The sequence below is a fragment of the Lithobates pipiens genome, unplaced genomic scaffold (assembly GCF_037356315.1).
Source record: "Lithobates pipiens isolate NorthernLeopardFrog02 unplaced genomic scaffold, aLitPip1_a1.2 Scaffold_23, whole genome shotgun sequence".
Taxonomy (NCBI): domain Eukaryota; kingdom Metazoa; phylum Chordata; class Amphibia; order Anura; family Ranidae; genus Lithobates; species Lithobates pipiens.
Window position 1 is genome coordinate 233,063,863 of NW_027507785.1, and position 10,098 is coordinate 233,073,960.

At 45.2% G+C, this 10,098-nt stretch overlaps 1 pseudogene; it reads left to right on the forward strand.

Annotated features, from left to right (window-relative positions):
* The first annotated feature begins 7,613 nt into the window (after nucleotides 1–7,613).
* Nucleotides 7,614–7,732, forward strand: LOC143928464 (5S ribosomal RNA; annotated as a pseudogene).
* The last annotated feature ends 2,366 nt before the right edge of the window (nucleotides 7,733–10,098 follow it).

The window sequence follows — 10,098 nt, forward strand, 5'->3', positions numbered from 1 at the left end:
ACTGGACACTATGAGGCAGGAAATGAAGAACATGATCGATGTTTTAGGGAGAATCTAAGCCCCTTTTCCCTAAAACGAAAGATCATGTTCTTCATTTCCTTGTCAAAAAGTTTTTAATGTTTTTAGAACATTGTTTTTAGAGGCCAAATTTTGAAGATGCACACGGTGTGTCAACATGTGCTATGTGCCATCAGAGGATCGCAATGTACGCATTTGGTGTTTGCAAACCCTTCCTCATTCTAGTATGTGAGAGGAAGGGATTGCACCCACCAAACACGTCCATTGATCACTCATGATGGTAGATAGCACATGTTGACATTACCAGTTTTTGGTGTGCATCTTCAAAATTTGGCTTTACCCCTTGTTTTCTGTAAATAGTTAAAAATTAGATTTTATGTATTTTTTTTATAATTTTATTTTATATATATATATATATATATATATATATATATATATGTTTCCAAAAAAATTTTACAAAAAAAAACAAAAACAAAAAGAAAAATATCTAAAAAAGAGGCACTGGTTGGAATGTGCACTATTAAAAATTAAAAAAAAAGGTGTGTGTGTGTGTGTGTGTGTCTACTTCTTTCAATACTCAATACCAGTTTGGGAAGTCATTTTGTGTTTTCTGTCACAAAGGGCCTTATTTACTATTGGCAAAAACCACTTTGCAATACAAATGCACTAGGACAGGAATATGCAATTAGTGGAAATCCAGCTGTTGCAGAACTACAAGTCCCATGAAGCATAGCAAGACTGACAGCCACAAGCATGAGACCCAGAGGCATGATTGACTTGTAGTTTTGCACCAGCTGGAGGTTGGCCAATTGCATATCCCTGAATTAGGAGAATGTAGGAGACAAGCACCGTGAAAAGCAAACAAGAACCAAACTTAAAAATTTGAACAGACAATGCATATTTCAAGAAAAATTAATTTTTATTGGTCAGCTGGCATTGGAATAGCCCCCCTATCATTAAAATAGTAACATTCCAGTCACGCACCTCACGTGCTGTTTGGGGGGCTAAGCCAGGATGGGCATGATCCAGCCCTGTGAGTTCAGGTAATATTAGTCCGGCCTCAGGCCCAATTGGTTGCAGGTACTGGTTTCCTGAAAGTTTGCGTAGAAAATTGTGCAAAATGCAGCAACAAAGAATTACATAGTTCAGTTTATACTCTGCTAAGTTGATTGCTGTCATAAACAGACGGAACCGGCTGGCCATAATACCAAAGGCATTCTCCACAACCCTTCTTGCTCTGGCCAGCCGGTAATTAAAAACACTCCTCTCCGGGGTGAGGGTCCTTTGGGGGAAGGGTTTCATCAGATGGTCACTCAGACCGAACGCTTCATCAGCAATAAACACAAACGGTAGACCCTCCACATTCTCGGCATCTGGTGGCAAGTCCAGGCCACCAGTGATGAGACGTGGCAGAACTCGGTCTGCCTAAAGACTCCTCCTTCAGACATCCAGCCGTTCTTCCCCACATCCACATACAGGAAGTCACATTGTGCTGACACCACCGCCATTAACACCACACTATGGAACCCCTTATAATTCCAATAGTAGGACCCCGAATGGGGTGGGGGCACAATCCTCACATGTTTCCCGTCGATCGCCCCTCCACAGTTGGGAAAGTCCCAACGGGCAGCGAATTGGGAAGCCAGAGTCTGCCATTCCTGTGGCGTGGAAGGAAACTGGGGAGTCAAACACAGGAAAAAAAAAAATTAGTCATTAAATCCAAACAATGCATAACAATTAAAACTCAAAAACATTTTGGAACAACAGTTAAACAGAAATATTGAAAAAGTTTTTTATTAAACAAAAAAAAAACAAGACGGCCCAATTCACAGATTACTCAGCCCTCTGATGGACCAGGGGACATAAGTTAGGTGGGTGAGTGGGGTGGGGGCCTAATTAATGAGTATACAATCCCTGCAACCAATTTGAGTGGGGTGGGGGCCTAATTAATGAGTATACAATCCCTGCAACCAATTTGAGTGGGGTGGGGGCCTAATTAATGAGTATACAATCCCTGCAACCAATTTGAGTGGGGTGGGGGCCTAATTAATGAGTATACAATCCCTGCAACCAATTTGAGTGGGGTGGGGGCCTAATTAATGAGTATACAATCCCTGCAACCAATTTGAGTGGGGTGGGGGACTAATTAATGAGTATACAATCCCTGCAACCAATTTGAGTGGGGTGGGGGCCTAATTAATGAGTATACAATCCCTGCAACCAATTTGAGTGGGGTGGGGGACTAATTAATGAGTATACAATCCCTGCAACCAATTTGAGTGGGGTGGGGGCCTAATTAATGAGTATACAATCCATATATATATATATATATATATATATATATATATATATATATATATATATATATATATATATATATATACACACACACACATACACACAAAGGGTGTATACAAAGAGTATACAAAGGGTGGGGGGGCAGTAAAACAGTACAATGGAGCTGACAATATGAATTAGAGAAGTCTCGGCTGTGGGTGTATAGGGGCCCAGGATTGCATGCTGGGGACGTTAGTGAAAGCAAATATGCACGTGGGACACAAAAAGGTAGAAAACTCTAAAAAAAATGACAAAAAAAAAAAAATACATAAAAAAAAAAAAAATGCATGCATTCATATAAAGGGGACATTCACAGCATATTCCTGTCATGGATATTAAAAGTCATGATGAAATGAATACAAACATACAATGCATATAATGCAATATTAAAAGAACAAACTTACCTTCATATATTCCTTCTGCAGGACCCGAATAATGGCAGAACAGGTCTCTGGAATAATGATCCCCAGAGCCTGGGGGGAGATGCCTGTCGAGAACTTGAGGTCCTGAAGGCTTCTCCCTGTCGCCAAGTAGCGCAACGTGGCGACGAGCCTCTGCTCCGGAGTGATGGCTTGCCGCATGCAGGTATCCTGCCTGCTGATATAAGGGGTCAGCAAAGCCAGCAGACGGTGAAAAACGGGGTCCGTCATCCTGAGATAATTCCTGAAATCATCAGGATTATTCTCACGGATCTCACGGAGTAAAGGCATATGCGAGAATTGGTCACGCTGGCGCAACCAATTCTTTGTCCATGAACTCCTCCTCACCCTGTTCACAGACTGGGCTCGGGTCAAAGTATTAACCCCAACACCAAGCCCCAATATAGCACGAACTCGTTCCCGAGTACGTCCACTCTCCATGGCTTTGAAACGGTCGGTTGGACAAACAAGCTCAACTGAACGCAGTGAAGAACAGCCAGACCTATGAAGAACGACCTGAAACCCAGAAACGAGCGGACCAGAAGCGCCTAATAACAGGTACAACTGATCCACGCGTACCGAAAGACAGATACAAACCTCACAGGTAGACTGCGCCGCAGTGAACGGACAAATTAAGCTGAAGTCTGAAAAGCGCGAATCGTCTCTAACCAAACTTCTACTAACGCAAAGTCAGCAGAAGGAGCCCAAAGGGTGCTTTGCTGTGTCTTGGACTTCCTATTTCTAGTCCCGTCGTACGTGCTGTACGTCATCGCGCAAGCTTTCGGCGGACTGTTTGGCTATCCGTGTGTGGTCAAGTCCGTTCATTCGAAAGTATGACGGACTGTCCGTCGGATTGTCTGACGGACTTAGTTGGCCAGACAGTCCGCCCGTGTGTACGCGGCTTTAGTAGGCAAAAATATCAGCGCTATATATATATATATATATATATATATATATATATATATATATATATATATATATATATATTTATTTATATTTATATTTATATATATAAAACGTCCTGCCAGCGCACTACACCAGTGGGAAAACCCTCCGGCTTTCACACTGGAGTGAACAGAGCCGCTTTTTTCAGGCGCTATACAGGCGCTATTTTTAGAGCTGTAGCACCTGAAAAATGCCTCAGTGAGAAAGGGGCCTTAGCCCCTGTACACACGGTCGGAGATTCTGCCAACCAAATCCGTCGGATTTTGCCCATCGGATTTAGTCCGACGGATTGTGTCCGAAACTGTTGCATACACACGGTCGGGCCAAGTTGGCGAAAAATCCGATCTTTCAGAACGTGATGACGTAATTTCGTTACGATGGGACTACATTCAGGCTAGTAGCCAATAGCTTGGATGTAGGAATTTGATCTGAGCATGCGTGGCACTTGGTCCGATCAAAATGCTATACACATGATCGGATTAGGTCCGACCGGCCCAGTTGGTCGGGAAATAGATTCGGACGGAATCAGTCCGATGCATACCACACACAGTCGGATTATCTGACGACACGGTCCGATAAGACGCATTCCGACAGATTCTCCGACCGCGTGTACAGGGCTTTAGAGTGTATCCGTCTGGCCCATTCTCCGGTGGATCAGGGTGGTATGCTATTTGAAAATTTTCAGCCTCTGATTCAGCTGTGTACAGAGCTAGCCTTGTCCAGTACTCCCAAGGGCAGAGATGACTTTTCTCCCCCCTTCAGTTTTGATCAGATTGAGTCGCTGGTATGGTTGTTAGAGGATGATCCGGCTTTTTTCGATGAACATTATTCCTCTTGTTCCCAGCAGGTGATAATTGACTGCATTTGTTCAGTACAATCTCAGATTAAGCAGGCTGTATGTGAACCAACTTTTCTTCAACCTGTGCTACAGGCATGGTCGGATATTCTGCATTCAGCCAGGCCACAACAACCCAGCCCTGCCATTAATCACCTGCTTTCCCAAAAATCTATCTCCCTGTCGCTCATGGCAACCTCAGCTACAGCCCAGTATATACAACTTTCCACCAAGTACTATTACTCAGTCTCTACTCACTGCACCTATCCTGCTTTCAATCCACATGCCTCTTCTCCTCCACCTGTAACAATCTCACAAAACCCTCTTCCAGCCACTGTTCCCTGGTCTTCCTTTTGCCCAGTTACATCTTTTTCTTACAGCCCTGCAGTTACCTACAAAGCTGCAGTAGCTAAACCAAAGCAGAAACAAAAGTTCTTCCCAACCCACACAATCCTGCCAGTAACCCAGTCTGCCTCCACACCGACCAACCTGCCCCAGTCTGCCTTCTCACCAGTTGAAACTGTTGACCCACCTAATTCTGAGGTCCCAGTGCCTGCTACCCAGCCTGACGTCCCAGTGCCTGCTACCCAGCCTGACGTCCCAGTGCCTGCTACCCAGCCTGACGTCCCAGTGCCTGCTACCCAGCCTGATGTCCCAGTGCCTGCTACCCAGCCTGACGTCCCAGTGCCTGCTACCCAGCCTGATGTCCCAGTGCCTGCTATCCAGCCTGACATCCCAGTGCCTTCCAGTCCAATTTCCCTGCCTTCCAGTCCAATTTCCCTGCCTTCCTGATGTGCCCGCTTTCCAGCCTGATGTCTCGTTGCCTGCCTTCCAGCCTTATGTCTCCTTGCCTGCCTTCCAACCTGATGTCTCGGTGCCTGCCTTCCAGCCTGATGTCTTGATATTGGTGTCCCGGTCTGGGGTCCCGGTGTCACGGTCTGGGGTCCTGGTGTTCCGGTCTGGGGTCCCGGTGTCCTGTTCTGGTGTCCCAGTCTGTTAAACCGATACATGTTATTCAGCTTTCTGAACCAGCGCCTGGTGTTCAGCTTGTTGAACCAGGGCCCGTTACCCAGCCCAGAGGGCCGGGGCCCTTACTCAGCTTGCTGAGCCGGTGCCTGTGATCCAGCCAGTCTTTACGGTGTTCACTGTTCGGCCTAATGTCCCAGCGCCTGTCACCCAGCCCGATGACCCGGAGCCTGCCACCCAGCCTGATGACCCAGAGCCTGCCGCCCAGCCCGACGACCCAGAGCCTGCTGCCCAGCCTGAGGTGTCACTCTCTGCTGCCCAGCTTGAAGTACCCATGCCTGCTGTCCAGCTCGATGACCCGGAGCCTGCGGTTTGCTCTGATGTGCCTGCTGTTTGCCCTGATGTACCTGATGCCCTGCCCTAAGCAACTAAAGCTCCTCTTGCCCAGTGTTACATACCCCCATCCATTGTTCTGCTTGATGCCATAGACTATGGACAACTTCAGCCAGTTGGAGCATCCGGAGGCCGCTCCTTTGAGGGGGGTTCTGTCAGGAAAGGATCCGTCCGCTGGTAAAAGCCATCATTTGCAGTACTGAGGTCCACCAGTAGGTGTCTCCTGGCAGTTTGGAACTATCAGGGGAGACTTTCCCTGCTGGTATTATGTCATCATTGGGCGCAGTACTGGCGTCCACCAGCGGATTGATCCTGGCAGTATGGAGCAGACAACACTTCCTGTGCTCAGGTGTTACATGAGGACAATTACTGGCAGTCTCATAAATACCTGGTAAGCCCTCACGTGCTTGCCTTGGTTTCCCTTTCCTTTGGCCCTGACCTTGGTTGCCTGTTTCCTGAACCTGAACCTCTTACCGGTGTATCTGATCCTGTCTCCCTGTCCTGATCCCCATACGGTCACACCTGTTACCTTACATCCCTGCCCTGCAGTCCTATCCATCCATTCTCTCATTGTCTTGTTTTGTTCCCTGTCCCCGTCTACTGATCTCCCTGTGTATGACCTTGGCCTGGCTAATGTTTGAGATTCTGGTATTGCCCCTTTGCTTGTATATATTATTTGTTGTTTATGGGTGTTATTTGTGCACTGTATTTACTTATTTATCACCTATCCTAATAAATACCATTATTCATCTTACATGCATGTTTGGTTTCCTCTGTGCAGTCCACATAGTCCGGTCTACTAATTCTCTGACAGTATCTCAGTTTTTTTGCCAGTGTCTAAGGTGTTGGTCACGAGTGAAGATGTGCTGTGCTGAGCTCCACTGGAGCATTCCTTGCTGGGGCTAGCTATGCAGCCGGATCCATTCAAAGTGTCTTTATGCCGAATTGAATGGTACCCAGGCCTTGTATCCGAAGAAACAAGATTTTGTCTGTAACGCTTCTCTTTTTAGAGAGCTGGACCCCAGGATCCAGTACTTTTGGTATTAAGGCCATAAAGTTTTACTGACAGGGTGCTTTTTACAGGTCCAGTATTGTGGGTTGATAAATATTTGGGATCAGATGGCGCAAAAAATCAGTCACTGTATAGCCTCTATTTGAGTATGAGTATTTTAAAATGTCAATAACAATAGCATTTGTAATAATATATGGGAAGCACCATCGGCAGCAACAGTCTTGAGAGAAGAAGCAGGGCTCTCTAAAGAATTCAAAAACACAAAGAACAGGGAGAAGGTGCGCCAGACTAAGTGCAGTATAAAAGATAAAGTATTTATTAAAATGAAAAACATACAGCCAAATGGCTACTCACAAAGGTCAGAGAGATTTAGGCATGTAAATGAAATAGGGATGCATCCATGTCTCAATCCGGTCCATGGGGTTTGCAGAGCTGATGGAGTATAAAAGCAGACGGGGGGGGTGACAATAGGCTTGCCTCTGTGTTCCAACAACTGATTTGGAGCAGCACCTCTGTATTTCCAATGGTTTTAATCGGTTTCCAGCTTTGGAACGCTGGAACGCACTTTCGGTTGTGGCCATCCATCTATCCGGACATTTAACAAAGCTGGAAACTGCTGCAAAACAGTATCCTATCGGCTTGGAACAAAGGGTTCAAGCTCTACATTCCCAATGTGTCTGACTCCAATGCCTATGGCCACATCACCCTGATAGCACCCGGTCTTGTCTGATCTTGGAGGCTAAGCAGGGTTGGGCCTGGTTAGTATCCGAATGAGAGACCACCTGGAAATACCAGGTGCTGTAGGCTGGGTGTGCCAGAGACTCAGTTTATGGTTAATATCCAAAAATCTAAGGGGAAAATCCTTTGTCAAGTTACCTGGGAAGTGGTAACAACATATGCCAACCTTTTTTGTTTAGGTTGGGGAACAGTCCTGGAAGAGGCAACTGTCCAAGAGAAGTGCCCCAGATCAGAAAAGGCCTTGCCTATTAACATTTTAGAAATTCAGGCAGAGCTCTTGGTCCTGAGGGCTTGAACGTTCAGTTTATGGTATGGTCCTGCCAGGATTCAATTTGACGACGCCACAGCAATGGCCTATATTAATCACCAAGGGGGCACAAGAAGTTGTGCGGCCCAGAGAAAGGTGAATCATATCCTACCTTGGGCAGAAAACAATGTACTTTGCCTATCGGCAGTCTTCATTCTAGGAATAGAAAATTGGCAGGTGGACTACTTGAGTTGCCAGCAGTTGTTCCCGGGAGAATGGTTCCTTCACCCCCTGATATCTTCCTGTAAATATGTAAAAAATGGGGGATACCAGACATAGATCTGTTTGTGTCCAGGTTCAACAAAGAAATCAACAACTTTGTGTCAAGAACAAAGGATCCGCTAGCATGTGGAACAGATGCCTTGCTATTCCTGTGGAATCGGTTCTCACTGATTTGTGCATTCCCTCCTATTCTGTCTGCGTCCTTGACTTCTTCGCAGGATCAAGCAGGAAAGGAAGTTGTTGATTTTTGTGGCCCCCAATGGGGCCCAGGGAATTTTGGTATGCAGAGATCATAAAAATGGCAGTAGGGGACCCATGGACCCTTCCATCATGGCCAGACCTTCTCTCGCAAGGTCCCATCCTACTTTACAAATGCTAAATTTAACGGTCTGGCTATTGAGACCCACACTCTGAAGAAGCGTGGCCTGTCATCATCATACAGCAATGCACTTCCATCTCACAGTGCATTATGGGGCATCCTGCGGCACTCAAATTTTCCGTGAACACCCCATAATGTTCGCTGTTCGGCGAACGAGTAAACATCCGGTGCTTGAGTCAAACTTATGTTCAACCTGAACATCAAGCTCATCCCTACTTCTGACAAGTTCTCCCTCAACTGAGATAAAAGCAGCTTGAATTTTGTGTTGGAGAGTATGCTATAAATAGATTAGCAGAGTGTGTGAACTATTCAAAGAAATGTTCTGAAGGTCTCTATCTATGAGAAGCGGGGGTGTGTGCCTTTCCTCCAATCAGCTGTCTTGGCTGTATGCCCAGGCTTCACTGCAGTGCTGAACAGGAAGAGAAAATCTCCTAACACGATCTGAACTTTCTAAAGCATATTTAAAGTTGAAGACAGCAGATATGCATGTAAAACTTATGTAGGGAGACTTATTTCATACTTCACTTTTTTATGTGAGGGTTTACATCCACTTTAAGTTCCTTTTTTGACGGTGAAATATTTAAATATAGATATTTGACAGAGGTGTATACCAGTAGTCTCAATGAATAATTAATACATCCTTTATCTGTATTCAGAAAAAAATATATTTGCTCTAGTATATATCTGTGCATTGCAATATTTTACTTTTCCCTCTTAAATTAACACATTCCAAGAGTCAGTTGCAGTATGTTTATAAAGCTGTTAGAGGATACTTCTTCAAGTAAAGTGACAAGAGAATTGTTATGTAGTTTAAAGCAATACTTTGGTGTTAAAAAATAAAACTTTTTTTATTAATAAAGTAATATTTATAGCGGTGACATTTTACCTACTTTTATTAGACAATTCTAGGATGCAAAACTTCCTGGCAGCACAAGTAACCCAGACCTATGCAGTCTTATCATTTCATACTGTTCCCTTATACATAGAGCTCATCACAACAAGGATCTGCATGCCAGGAAACATTGCATAGATAAATGCCAAATCAAACAAAACCTACATTTACCATTAGGTTAGGTATACCCAAAGTACAGTATTAGCCTATCAAACTCAACTCAATATAATATGTTGAATAATATTTAATTTGATAATACATTTGCTTGTACAACGTGCAAGCAGTAAAAAAAAAAAAAAACATGCAGCATGGCTGGACTGGGACAGAAATTTGGCCCTGGACTTCATCCAGACCGGCCCCCTTACATCAGTGTCCCATCAGCAGCCCCCTTACATCAGTGTCCCATCAGCAGCCCCCTTACATCAGAGTCCCATCAGCAGCCCCCTTACATCAGAGTCCCATCAGCAGCCCCCTTACATCAGAGTCCTATCAGCAGCCCCTTACATCAGAGTCCCATCAGCACCCCCTTTCATCAGAGTCCTATCATCAGCCCCCTTACATCAGAGTCCCATCACCAGCCTCTTACATCAAAGTCCCATCACCAGCCACTTACAGAGTGTGTCCCATCAGCAGCC